The 12,500-nt window shown below is 54.0% G+C and overlaps 10 non-coding genes across 10 annotated transcripts; all 10 read right to left on the reverse strand.

The window, feature by feature from the left end:
- Window positions 1–1,087: 1,087 nt before the first annotated feature.
- trnam-cau (transfer RNA methionine (anticodon CAU)) lies at window positions 1,088–1,160 on the reverse strand. Its single transcript has one exon. It is a non-coding gene; the product is annotated as a tRNA-Met (tRNA).
- An 88-nt stretch (window positions 1,161–1,248) lies between these two features.
- On the reverse strand, window positions 1,249–1,321 carry trnar-acg (transfer RNA arginine (anticodon ACG)). The gene has a single exon. It is a non-coding gene; the product is annotated as a tRNA-Arg (tRNA).
- A 2,250-nt stretch (window positions 1,322–3,571) lies between these two features.
- On the reverse strand, window positions 3,572–3,644 carry trnam-cau (transfer RNA methionine (anticodon CAU)). Its single transcript has one exon. It is a non-coding gene; the product is annotated as a tRNA-Met (tRNA).
- Window positions 3,645–3,732: 88 nt separating this feature from the next.
- On the reverse strand, window positions 3,733–3,805 carry trnar-acg (transfer RNA arginine (anticodon ACG)). Its single transcript has one exon. It is a non-coding gene; the product is annotated as a tRNA-Arg (tRNA).
- A 2,250-nt stretch (window positions 3,806–6,055) lies between these two features.
- trnam-cau (transfer RNA methionine (anticodon CAU)) lies at window positions 6,056–6,128 on the reverse strand. Its single transcript has one exon. It is a non-coding gene; the product is annotated as a tRNA-Met (tRNA).
- An 88-nt stretch (window positions 6,129–6,216) lies between these two features.
- On the reverse strand, window positions 6,217–6,289 carry trnar-acg (transfer RNA arginine (anticodon ACG)). The gene has a single exon. It is a non-coding gene; the product is annotated as a tRNA-Arg (tRNA).
- A 2,250-nt stretch (window positions 6,290–8,539) lies between these two features.
- On the reverse strand, window positions 8,540–8,612 carry trnam-cau (transfer RNA methionine (anticodon CAU)). The gene has a single exon. It is a non-coding gene; the product is annotated as a tRNA-Met (tRNA).
- Window positions 8,613–8,700: 88 nt separating this feature from the next.
- On the reverse strand, window positions 8,701–8,773 carry trnar-acg (transfer RNA arginine (anticodon ACG)). Its single transcript has one exon. It is a non-coding gene; the product is annotated as a tRNA-Arg (tRNA).
- Window positions 8,774–12,259: 3,486 nt separating this feature from the next.
- trnam-cau (transfer RNA methionine (anticodon CAU)) lies at window positions 12,260–12,332 on the reverse strand. Its single transcript has one exon. It is a non-coding gene; the product is annotated as a tRNA-Met (tRNA).
- Window positions 12,333–12,420: 88 nt separating this feature from the next.
- Window positions 12,421–12,493, reverse strand: trnar-acg (transfer RNA arginine (anticodon ACG)). Its single transcript has one exon. It is a non-coding gene; the product is annotated as a tRNA-Arg (tRNA).
- Window positions 12,494–12,500: the final 7 nt, after the last annotated feature.

Raw genomic sequence — 12,500 nt, forward strand, 5'->3', positions numbered from 1 at the left:
TAAGCCAGGTAGGAGTCGAACCTACAATCTTCTGATCCGTAGTGAGACGCGTTATCCATTGCGCCACTGGCACAGCCTCTCCAGAGCAGCGGGCAACTCACAGTCCCACAACACTGCGGCATCAGCAGGTACACCAGGCCGCGAGCGTCAAAAGGCGCACGGCGGACAATCACCAAAGCGAGACACCTTTGCCGCTTCCCTTCGATTTTCAGGTGGTAGAGCGGAGGACTGCAGTGGAAAAAAAGCAAAGCAAAGTCGTCGTTAGGTCGCTGGTTCGACTCCGGCTTGAAGGAGCGGGCGTTCTTGTGCAGTAAGTGAGCGGTAAGGAGCTTTTAGCTCAAGGCAGTGCTCTTAACTTGACGCTAGTTTACATGTTGCTGCTGAGGCACAGGACACCTCCATTGCTTGAGCAGTTGCATCTGCACACCAGCAGGGAGTGCCTTTGAGCAGCAATGCACCAAAACACCCACCACTCTCTTTCAGGCAAAACCTCAGGCAAAAGAATTCATCTATCAGTCAGACAGGGCTCTCGGCTGCTCCCTCACGCTCGTGGCGGCTGCTACTTTCCGGTCACCTCGCTTCCCTTCCGTCGGCTCGGGCTCTTTCTCGGCTTCTTTCCCCATTTCTCTGACTTCCCGCCCTGCCGTTGCTCGGTAACGCCGATTGGAGCAAAGCGTTGAAAGAGATCAGGGAGCGGGCTAACCCAAAGCAGGAGATCCCTGCTGGTGGCGCAGCAACTCAGAGGCGAGTGCTAAGGAGCTACTGAGAAGCAAACTTGGTGCAATTGTAAGACGCAGCTTGGGAATTAGCTCAAATGGTAGAGCGCTCGCTTTGCATGTGAGAGGTAGCGGGATCGATGCCTGCATTCTCCACTCCTCTTTTGGCTCGGGGCAATGGCTCAAACGCAACAGTGGTGTCAGCTGTCGGTGAACCCGTGTACTTCCGAAGGGTCTCCACACGCTGAGGTACAGAGGGGCCAAGGGACATCAAATCCTTTGGTGTGCCGTAGCAGCAAGTCTTGTCGATAGTCTTGTGCAGCAAAAATGGAAAGCTGAGATGAGGGATAAAAATGCTTTGCAAGTATCAATGCCTTCTCTGAGGATCGAACTCAGGACCTTCAGATTATGAGACTGACGCGCTGCCTACTGCGCTAAGAAGGCACTTGCCATGCAAACTGCTGGGCAGCATGACCAAGTAGGTGCGCTTGCGAGGCATCTAGCGCCATAATGCAAAGTGCGTAAAAAAGTTCGAGCCAGGTAGGAGTCGAACCTACAATCTTCTGATCCGTAGTCAGACGCGTTATCCATTGCGCCACAGGCCCAGCCTGTACAGAGCAGCTGGCAACTCACAGTCCCACAACACTGCGGCATCAGCAGGTACACCAGGCCGGGAGCGTCAAAAGGCGCACGGCGGACAATCACCAAAGCGAGACACCTTTGCCACTTCCCTTCGATTTTCAGGTGGTAGAGCGGAGGACTGCAGTGGAAAAAAAGCAAAGCAAAGTCGTCGTTAGGTCGCTGGTTCGACTCCGGCTTGAAGGAGCGGGCGTTCTTGTGCAGTAAGTGAGCGGTAAGGAGCTTTCAGCTCAAGGCAGTGCTCTTAACTTGACGCTAGTTTACATGTTGCTGCTGAGGCACAGGACACCTCCATTGCTTGAGCAGTTGCATCTGCACACCAGCAGGGAGTGCCTTTGAGCAGCAATGCACCAAAACACCCACCACTCTCTTTCAGGCAAAACCTCAGGCAAAAGAATTCATCTATCAGTCAGACAGGGCTCTCGGCTGCTCCCTCACGCTCGTGGCGGCTGCTACTTTCCGGTCACCTCGCTTCCCTTCCGGCGGCTCGGGCTCTTTCTCGGCTTCTTTCCCCATTTCTCTGACTTCCCGCCCTGCCGTTGCTCGGTAACGCCGATTGGAGCAAAGCGTTGAAAGAGATCAGGGAGCGGGCTAACCCAAAGCAGGAGATCCCTGCTGGTGGCGCAGCAACTCAGAGGCGAGTGCTAAGGAGCTACTGAGAAGCAAACTTGGTGCAATTGTAAGACGCAGCTGGGGAATTAGCTCAAATGGTAGAGCGCTCGCTTTGCATGTGAGAGGTAGCGGGATCGATGCCTGCATTCTCCACTCCTCTTTTGGCTCGGGGCAATGGCTCAAACGCAACAGTGGTGTCAGCTGTCGGTGAACCCGTGTACTTCCGAAGGGTCTCCACACGCTGAGGGACAGAGGGGCCAAGGGACATCAAATCCTTTGGTGTGCCGTAGCAGCAAGTCTTGTGCAGCCAAAATGGAAAGCTGAGATGAGGGATAAAAAAGCTTTGCAAGTATCAATGCCTTCTCTGAGGATTGAACTCAGGATCTTTAGATTATGAGACTGACGCGCTGCCTACTGCGCTAAGAAGGCACTGGCCGTGCAAACTGCTGGGCAGCATGACCAAGTAGGTGCGCTTGCGAGGCATCTAGAGCCATAATGCAAAGTGCGTAAAAAAGATTAAGCCAGGTAGGAGTCGAACCTACAATCTTCTGATCCGTAGTGAGACGCGTTATCCATTGCGCCACTGGCACAGCCTCTCCAGAGCAGCGGGCAACTCACAGTCCCACAACACTGCGGCATCAGCAGGTACACCAGGCCGCGAGCGTCAAAAGGCGCACGGCGGACAATCACCAAAGCGAGACACCTTTGCCGCTTCCCTTCGATTTTCAGGTGGTAGAGCGGAGGACTGCAGTGGAAAAAAAGCAAAGCAAAGTCGTCGTTAGGTCGCTGGTTCGACTCCGGCTTGAAGGAGCGGGCGTTCTTGTGCAGTAAGTGAGCGGTAAGGAGCTTTTAGCTCAAGGCAGTGCTCTTAACTTGACGCTAGTTTACATGTTGCTGCTGAGGCACAGGACACCTCCATTGCTTGAGCAGTTGCATCTGCACACCAGCAGGGAGTGCCTTTGAGCAGCAATGCACCAAAACACCCACCACTCTCTTTCAGGCAAAACCTCAGGCAAAAGAATTCATCTATCAGTCAGACAGGGCTCTCGGCTGCTCCCTCACGCTCGTGGCGGCTGCTACTTTCCGGTCACCTCGCTTCCCTTCCGTCGGCTCGGGCTCTTTCTCGGCTTCTTTCCCCATTTCTCTGACTTCCCGCCCTGCCGTTGCTCGGTAACGCCGATTGGAGCAAAGCGTTGAAAGAGATCAGGGAGCGGGCTAACCCAAAGCAGGAGATCCCTGCTGGTGGCGCAGCAACTCAGAGGCGAGTGCTAAGGAGCTACTGAGAAGCAAACTTGGTGCAATTGTAAGACGCAGCTTGGGAATTAGCTCAAATGGTAGAGCGCTCGCTTTGCATGTGAGAGGTAGCGGGATCGATGCCTGCATTCTCCACTCCTCTTTTGGCTCGGGGCAATGGCTCAAACGCAACAGTGGTGTCAGCTGTCGGTGAACCCGTGTACTTCCGAAGGGTCTCCACACGCTGAGGTACAGAGGGGCCAAGGGACATCAAATCCTTTGGTGTGCCGTAGCAGCAAGTCTTGTCGATAGTCTTGTGCAGCAAAAATGGAAAGCTGAGATGAGGGATAAAAATGCTTTGCAAGTATCAATGCCTTCTCTGAGGATCGAACTCAGGACCTTCAGATTATGAGACTGACGCGCTGCCTACTGCGCTAAGAAGGCACTTGCCATGCAAACTGCTGGGCAGCATGACCAAGTAGGTGCGCTTGCGAGGCATCTAGCGCCATAATGCAAAGTGCGTAAAAAAGTTCGAGCCAGGTAGGAGTCGAACCTACAATCTTCTGATCCGTAGTCAGACGCGTTATCCATTGCGCCACAGGCCCAGCCTGTACAGAGCAGCTGGCAACTCACAGTCCCACAACACTGCGGCATCAGCAGGTACACCAGGCCGGGAGCGTCAAAAGGCGCACGGCGGACAATCACCAAAGCGAGACACCTTTGCCACTTCCCTTCGATTTTCAGGTGGTAGAGCGGAGGACTGCAGTGGAAAAAAAGCAAAGCAAAGTCGTCGTTAGGTCGCTGGTTCGACTCCGGCTTGAAGGAGCGGGCGTTCTTGTGCAGTAAGTGAGCGGTAAGGAGCTTTCAGCTCAAGGCAGTGCTCTTAACTTGACGCTAGTTTACATGTTGCTGCTGAGGCACAGGACACCTCCATTGCTTGAGCAGTTGCATCTGCACACCAGCAGGGAGTGCCTTTGAGCAGCAATGCACCAAAACACCCACCACTCTCTTTCAGGCAAAACCTCAGGCAAAAGAATTCATCTATCAGTCAGACAGGGCTCTCGGCTGCTCCCTCACGCTCGTGGCGGCTGCTACTTTCCGGTCACCTCGCTTCCCTTCCGGCGGCTCGGGCTCTTTCTCGGCTTCTTTCCCCATTTCTCTGACTTCCCGCCCTGCCGTTGCTCGGTAACGCCGATTGGAGCAAAGCGTTGAAAGAGATCAGGGAGCGGGCTAACCCAAAGCAGGAGATCCCTGCTGGTGGCGCAGCAACTCAGAGGCGAGTGCTAAGGAGCTACTGAGAAGCAAACTTGGTGCAATTGTAAGACGCAGCTGGGGAATTAGCTCAAATGGTAGAGCGCTCGCTTTGCATGTGAGAGGTAGCGGGATCGATGCCTGCATTCTCCACTCCTCTTTTGGCTCGGGGCAATGGCTCAAACGCAACAGTGGTGTCAGCTGTCGGTGAACCCGTGTACTTCCGAAGGGTCTCCACACGCTGAGGGACAGAGGGGCCAAGGGACATCAAATCCTTTGGTGTGCCGTAGCAGCAAGTCTTGTGCAGCCAAAATGGAAAGCTGAGATGAGGGATAAAAAAGCTTTGCAAGTATCAATGCCTTCTCTGAGGATTGAACTCAGGATCTTTAGATTATGAGACTGACGCGCTGCCTACTGCGCTAAGAAGGCACTGGCCGTGCAAACTGCTGGGCAGCATGACCAAGTAGGTGCGCTTGCGAGGCATCTAGAGCCATAATGCAAAGTGCGTAAAAAAGATTAAGCCAGGTAGGAGTCGAACCTACAATCTTCTGATCCGTAGTGAGACGCGTTATCCATTGCGCCACTGGCACAGCCTCTCCAGAGCAGCGGGCAACTCACAGTCCCACAACACTGCGGCATCAGCAGGTACACCAGGCCGCGAGCGTCAAAAGGCGCACGGCGGACAATCACCAAAGCGAGACACCTTTGCCGCTTCCCTTCGATTTTCAGGTGGTAGAGCGGAGGACTGCAGTGGAAAAAAAGCAAAGCAAAGTCGTCGTTAGGTCGCTGGTTCGACTCCGGCTTGAAGGAGCGGGCGTTCTTGTGCAGTAAGTGAGCGGTAAGGAGCTTTTAGCTCAAGGCAGTGCTCTTAACTTGACGCTAGTTTACATGTTGCTGCTGAGGCACAGGACACCTCCATTGCTTGAGCAGTTGCATCTGCACACCAGCAGGGAGTGCCTTTGAGCAGCAATGCACCAAAACACCCACCACTCTCTTTCAGGCAAAACCTCAGGCAAAAGAATTCATCTATCAGTCAGACAGGGCTCTCGGCTGCTCCCTCACGCTCGTGGCGGCTGCTACTTTCCGGTCACCTCGCTTCCCTTCCGTCGGCTCGGGCTCTTTCTCGGCTTCTTTCCCCATTTCTCTGACTTCCCGCCCTGCCGTTGCTCGGTAACGCCGATTGGAGCAAAGCGTTGAAAGAGATCAGGGAGCGGGCTAACCCAAAGCAGGAGATCCCTGCTGGTGGCGCAGCAACTCAGAGGCGAGTGCTAAGGAGCTACTGAGAAGCAAACTTGGTGCAATTGTAAGACGCAGCTTGGGAATTAGCTCAAATGGTAGAGCGCTCGCTTTGCATGTGAGAGGTAGCGGGATCGATGCCTGCATTCTCCACTCCTCTTTTGGCTCGGGGCAATGGCTCAAACGCAACAGTGGTGTCAGCTGTCGGTGAACCCGTGTACTTCCGAAGGGTCTCCACACGCTGAGGTACAGAGGGGCCAAGGGACATCAAATCCTTTGGTGTGCCGTAGCAGCAAGTCTTGTCGATAGTCTTGTGCAGCAAAAATGGAAAGCTGAGATGAGGGATAAAAATGCTTTGCAAGTATCAATGCCTTCTCTGAGGATCGAACTCAGGACCTTCAGATTATGAGACTGACGCGCTGCCTACTGCGCTAAGAAGGCACTTGCCATGCAAACTGCTGGGCAGCATGACCAAGTAGGTGCGCTTGCGAGGCATCTAGCGCCATAATGCAAAGTGCGTAAAAAAGTTCGAGCCAGGTAGGAGTCGAACCTACAATCTTCTGATCCGTAGTCAGACGCGTTATCCATTGCGCCACAGGCCCAGCCTGTACAGAGCAGCTGGCAACTCACAGTCCCACAACACTGCGGCATCAGCAGGTACACCAGGCCGGGAGCGTCAAAAGGCGCACGGCGGACAATCACCAAAGCGAGACACCTTTGCCACTTCCCTTCGATTTTCAGGTGGTAGAGCGGAGGACTGCAGTGGAAAAAAAGCAAAGCAAAGTCGTCGTTAGGTCGCTGGTTCGACTCCGGCTTGAAGGAGCGGGCGTTCTTGTGCAGTAAGTGAGCGGTAAGGAGCTTTCAGCTCAAGGCAGTGCTCTTAACTTGACGCTAGTTTACATGTTGCTGCTGAGGCACAGGACACCTCCATTGCTTGAGCAGTTGCATCTGCACACCAGCAGGGAGTGCCTTTGAGCAGCAATGCACCAAAACACCCACCACTCTCTTTCAGGCAAAACCTCAGGCAAAAGAATTCATCTATCAGTCAGACAGGGCTCTCGGCTGCTCCCTCACGCTCGTGGCGGCTGCTACTTTCCGGTCACCTCGCTTCCCTTCCGGCGGCTCGGGCTCTTTCTCGGCTTCTTTCCCCATTTCTCTGACTTCCCGCCCTGCCGTTGCTCGGTAACGCCGATTGGAGCAAAGCGTTGAAAGAGATCAGGGAGCGGGCTAACCCAAAGCAGGAGATCCCTGCTGGTGGCGCAGCAACTCAGAGGCGAGTGCTAAGGAGCTACTGAGAAGCAAACTTGGTGCAATTGTAAGACGCAGCTGGGGAATTAGCTCAAATGGTAGAGCGCTCGCTTTGCATGTGAGAGGTAGCGGGATCGATGCCTGCATTCTCCACTCCTCTTTTGGCTCGGGGCAATGGCTCAAACGCAACAGTGGTGTCAGCTGTCGGTGAACCCGTGTACTTCCGAAGGGTCTCCACACGCTGAGGGACAGAGGGGCCAAGGGACATCAAATCCTTTGGTGTGCCGTAGCAGCAAGTCTTGTGCAGCCAAAATGGAAAGCTGAGATGAGGGATAAAAAAGCTTTGCAAGTATCAATGCCTTCTCTGAGGATTGAACTCAGGATCTTTAGATTATGAGACTGACGCGCTGCCTACTGCGCTAAGAAGGCACTGGCCGTGCAAACTGCTGGGCAGCATGACCAAGTAGGTGCGCTTGCGAGGCATCTAGAGCCATAATGCAAAGTGCGTAAAAAAGATTAAGCCAGGTAGGAGTCGAACCTACAATCTTCTGATCCGTAGTGAGACGCGTTATCCATTGCGCCACTGGCACAGCCTCTCCAGAGCAGCGGGCAACTCACAGTCCCACAACACTGCGGCATCAGCAGGTACACCAGGCCGCGAGCGTCAAAAGGCGCACGGTGGACAATCACCAAAGCGAGACACCTTTGCCGCTTCCCTTCGATTTTCAGGTGGTAGAGCGGAGGACTGCAGTGGAAAAAAAGCAAAGCAAAGTCGTCGTTAGGTCGCTGGTTCGACTCCGGCTTGAAGGAGCGGGCGTTCTTGTGCAGTAAGTGAGCGGTAAGGAGCTTTTAGCTCAAGGCAGTGCTCTTAACTTGACGCTAGTTTACATGTTGCTGCTGAGGCACAGGACACCTCCATTGCTTGAGCAGTTGCATCTGCACACCAGCAGGGAGTGCCTTTGAGCAGCAATGCACCAAAACACCCACCACTCTCTTTCAGGCAAAACCTCAGGCAAAAGAATTCATCTATCAGTCAGACAGGGCTCTCGGCTGCTCCCTCACGCTCGTGGCGGCTGCTACTTTCCGGTCACCTCGCTTCCCTTCCGTCGGCTCGGGCTCTTTCTCGGCTTCTTTCCCCATTTCTCTGACTTCCCGCCCTGCCGTTGCTCGGTAACGCCGATTGGAGCAAAGCGTTGAAAGAGATCAGGGAGCGGGCTAACCCAAAGCAGGAGATCCCTGCTGGTGGCGCAGCAACTCAGAGGCGAGTGCTAAGGAGCTACTGAGAAGCAAACTTGGTGCAATTGTAAGACGCAGCTTGGGAATTAGCTCAAATGGTAGAGCGCTCGCTTTGCATGTGAGAGGTAGCGGGATCGATGCCTGCATTCTCCACTCCTCTTTTGGCTCGGGGCAATGGCTCAAACGCAACAGTGGTGTCAGCTGTCGGTGAACCCGTGTACTTCCGAAGGGTCTCCACACGCTGAGGTACAGAGGGGCCAAGGGACATCAAATCCTTTGGTGTGCCGTAGCAGCAAGTCTTGTCGATAGTCTTGTGCAGCAAAAATGGAAAGCTGAGATGAGGGATAAAAATGCTTTGCAAGTATCAATGCCTTCTCTGAGGATCGAACTCAGGACCTTCAGATTATGAGACTGACGCGCTGCCTACTGCGCTAAGAAGGCACTTGCCATGCAAACTGCTGGGCAGCATGACCAAGTAGGTGCGCTTGCGAGGCATCTAGCGCCATAATGCAAAGTGCGTAAAAAAGTTCGAGCCAGGTAGGAGTCGAACCTACAATCTTCTGATCCGTAGTCAGACGCGTTATCCATTGCGCCACAGGCCCAGCCTGTACAGAGCAGCTGGCAACTCACAGTCCCACAACACTGCGGCATCAGCAGGTACACCAGGCCGGGAGCGTCAAAAGGCGCACGGCGGACAATCACCAAAGCGAGACACCTTTGCCACTTCCCTTCGATTTTCAGGTGGTAGAGCGGAGGACTGCAGTGGAAAAAAAGCAAAGCAAAGTCGTCGTTAGGTCGCTGGTTCGACTCCGGCTTGAAGGAGCGGGCGTTCTTGTGCAGTAAGTGAGCGGTAAGGAGCTTTCAGCTCAAGGCAGTGCTCTTAACTTGACGCTAGTTTACATGTTGCTGCTGAGGCACAGGACACCTCCATTGCTTGAGCAGTTGCATCTGCACACCAGCAGGGAGTGCCTTTGAGCAGCAATGCACCAAAACACCCACCACTCTCTTTCAGGCAAAACCTCAGGCAAAAGAATTCATCTATCAGTCAGACAGGGCTCTCGGCTGCTCCCTCACGCTCGTGGCGGCTGCTACTTTCCGGTCACCTCGCTTCCCTTCCGGCGGCTCGGGCTCTTTCTCGGCTTCTTTCCCCATTTCTCTGACTTCCCGCCCTGCCGTTGCTCGGTAACGCCGATTGGAGCAAAGCGTTGAAAGAGATCAGGGAGCGGGCTAACCCAAAGCAGGAGATCCCTGCTGGTGGCGCAGCAACTCAGAGGCGAGTGCTAAGGAGCTACTGAGAAGCAAACTTGGTGCAATTGTAAGACGCAGCTGGGGAATTAGCTCAAATGGTAGAGCGCTCGCTTTGCATGTGAGAGGTAGCGGGATCGATGCCTGCATTCTCCACTCCTCTTTTGGCTCGGGGCAATGGCTCAAACGCAACAGTGGTGTCAGCTGTCGGTGAACCTGTGTACTTCCGAAGGGTCTCCACACGCTGAGGGACAGAGGGGCCAAGGGACATCAAATCCTTTGGTGTGCCGTAGCAGCAAGTCTTGTGCAGCCAAAATGGAAAGCTGAGATGAGGGATAAAAAAGCTTTGCAAGTATCAATGCCTTCTCTGAGGATTGAACTCAGGATCTTTAGATTATGAGACTGACGCGCTGCCTACTGCGCTAAGAAGGCACTGGCCGTGCAAACTGCTGGGCAGCATGACCAAGTAGGTGCGCTTGCGAGGCATCTAGAGCCATAATGCAAAGTGCGTAAAAAAGATTAAGCCAGGTAGGAGTCGAACCTACAATCTTCTGATCCGTAGTGAGACGCGTTATCCATTGCGCCACTGGCACAGCCTCTCCAGAGCAGCGGGCAACTCACAGTCCCACAACACTGCGGCATCAGCAGGTACACCAGGCCGCGAGCGTCAAAAGGCGCACGGCGGACAATCACCAAAGCGAGACACCTTTGCCGCTTCCCTTCGATTTTCAGGTGGTAGAGCGGAGGACTGCAGTGGAAAAAAAGCAAAGCAAAGTCGTCGTTAGGTCGCTGGTTCGACTCCGGCTTGAAGGAGCGGGCGTTCTTGTGCAGTAAGTGAGCGGTAAGGAGCTTTTAGCTCAAGGCAGTGCTCTTAACTTGACGCTAGTTTACATGTTGCTGCTGAGGCACAGGACACCTCCATTGCTTGAGCAGTTGCATCTGCACACCAGCAGGGAGTGCCTTTGAGCAGCAATGCACCAAAACACCCACCACTCTCTTTCAGGCAAAACCTCATGCAAAAGAATTCATCTATCAGTCAGACAGGGCTCTCGGCTGCTCCCTCACGCTCGTGGCGGCTGCTACTTTCCGGTCACCTCGCTTCCCTTCCGGCGGCTCGGGCTCTTTCTCGGCTTCTTTCCCCATTTCTCTGACTTCCCGCCCTGCCGTTGCTCGGTAACGCCGATTGGAGCAAAGCGTTGAAAGAGATCAGGGAGCGGGCTAACCCAAAGCAGGAGATCCCTGCTGGTGGCGCAGCAACTCAGAGGCGAGTGCTAAGGAGCTACTGAGAAGCAAACTTGGTGCAATTGTAAGACGCAGCTGGGGAATTAGCTCAAATGGTAGAGCGCTCGCTTTGCATGTGAGAGGTAGCGGGATCGATGCCTGCATTCTCCACTCCTCTTTTGGCTCGGGGCAATGGCTCAAACGCAACAGTGGTGTCAGCTGTCGGTGAACCCGTGTACTTCCGAAGGGTCTCCACACGCTGAGGGACAGAGGGGCCAAGGGACATCAAATCCTTTGGTGTGCCGTAGCAGCAAGTCTTGTGCAGCCAAAATGGAAAGCTGAGATGAGGGATAAAAAAGCTTTGCAAGTATCAATGCCTTCTCTGAGGATTGAACTCAGGATCTTTAGATTATGAGACTGACGCGCTGCCTACTGCGCTAAGAAGGCACTGGCCGTGCAAACTGCTGGGCAGCATGACCAAGTAGGTGCGCTTGCGAGGCATCTAGAGCCATAATGCAAAGTGCGTAAAAAAGATTAAGCCAGGTAGGAGTCGAACCTACAATCTTCTGATCCGTAGTGAGACGCGTTATCCATTGCGCCACTGGCACAGCCTCTCCAGAGCAGCGGGCAACTCACAGTCCCACAACACTGCGGCATCAGCAGGTACACCAGGCCGCGAGCGTCAAAAGGCGCACGGTGGACAATCACCAAAGCGAGACACCTTTGCCGCTTCCCTTCGATTTTCAGGTGGTAGAGCGGAGGACTGCAGTGGAAAAAAAGCAAAGCAAAGTCGTCGTTAGGTCGCTGGTTCGACTCCGGCTTGAAGGAGCGGGCGTTCTTGTGCAGTAAGTGAGCGGTAAGGAGCTTTTAGCTCAAGGCAGTGCTCTTAACTTGACGCTAGTTTACATGTTGCTGCTGAGGCACAGGACACCTCCATTGCTTGAGCAGTTGCATCTGCACACCAGCAGGGAGTGCCTTTGAGCAGCAATGCACCAAAACACCCACCACTCTCTTTCAGGCAAAACCTCAGGCAAAAGAATTCATCTATCAGTCAGACAGGGCTCTCGGCTGCTCCCTCACGCTCGTGGCGGCTGCTACTTTCCGGTCACCTCGCTTCCCTTCCGTCGGCTCGGGCTCTTTCTCGGCTTCTTTCCCCATTTCTCTGACTTCCCGCCCTGCCGTTGCTCGGTAACGCCGATTGGAGCAAAGCGTTGAAAGAGATCAGGGAGCGGGCTAACCCAAAGCAGGAGATCCCTGCTGGTGGCGCAGCAACTCAGAGGCGAGTGCTAAGGAGCTACTGAGAAGCAAACTTGGTGCAATTGTAAGACGCAGCTTGGGAATTAGCTCAAATGGTAGAGCGCTCGCTTTGCATGTGAGAGGTAGCGGGATCGATGCCTGCATTCTCCACTCCTCTTTTGGCTCGGGGCAATGGCTCAAACGCAACAGTGGTGTCAGCTGTCGGTGAACCCGTGTACTTCCGAAGGGTCTCCACACGCTGAGGTACAGAGGGGCCAAGGGACATCAAATCCTTTGGTGTGCCGTAGCAGCAAGTCTTGTCGATAGTCTTGTGCAGCAAAAATGGAAAGCTGAGATGAGGGATAAAAATGCTTTGCAAGTATCAATGCCTTCTCTGAGGATCGAACTCAGGACCTTCAGATTATGAGACTGACGCGCTGCCTACTGCGCTAAGAAGGCACTTGCCATGCAAACTGCTGGGCAGCATGACCAAGTAGGTGCGCTTGCGAGGCATCTAGCGCCATAATGCAAAGTGCGTAAAAAAGTTCGAGCCAGGTAGGAGTCGAACCTACAATCTTCTGATCCGTAGTCAGACGCGTTATCCATTGCGCCACAGGCCCAGCCTGT

Source organism: Somniosus microcephalus, unplaced genomic scaffold, assembly GCF_052327205.1.
Source record: "Somniosus microcephalus isolate GS21.2 unplaced genomic scaffold, FLI_Smic_1.0 scaffold134, whole genome shotgun sequence".
Taxonomy (NCBI): Eukaryota; Metazoa; Chordata; class Chondrichthyes; order Squaliformes; family Somniosidae; genus Somniosus; species Somniosus microcephalus.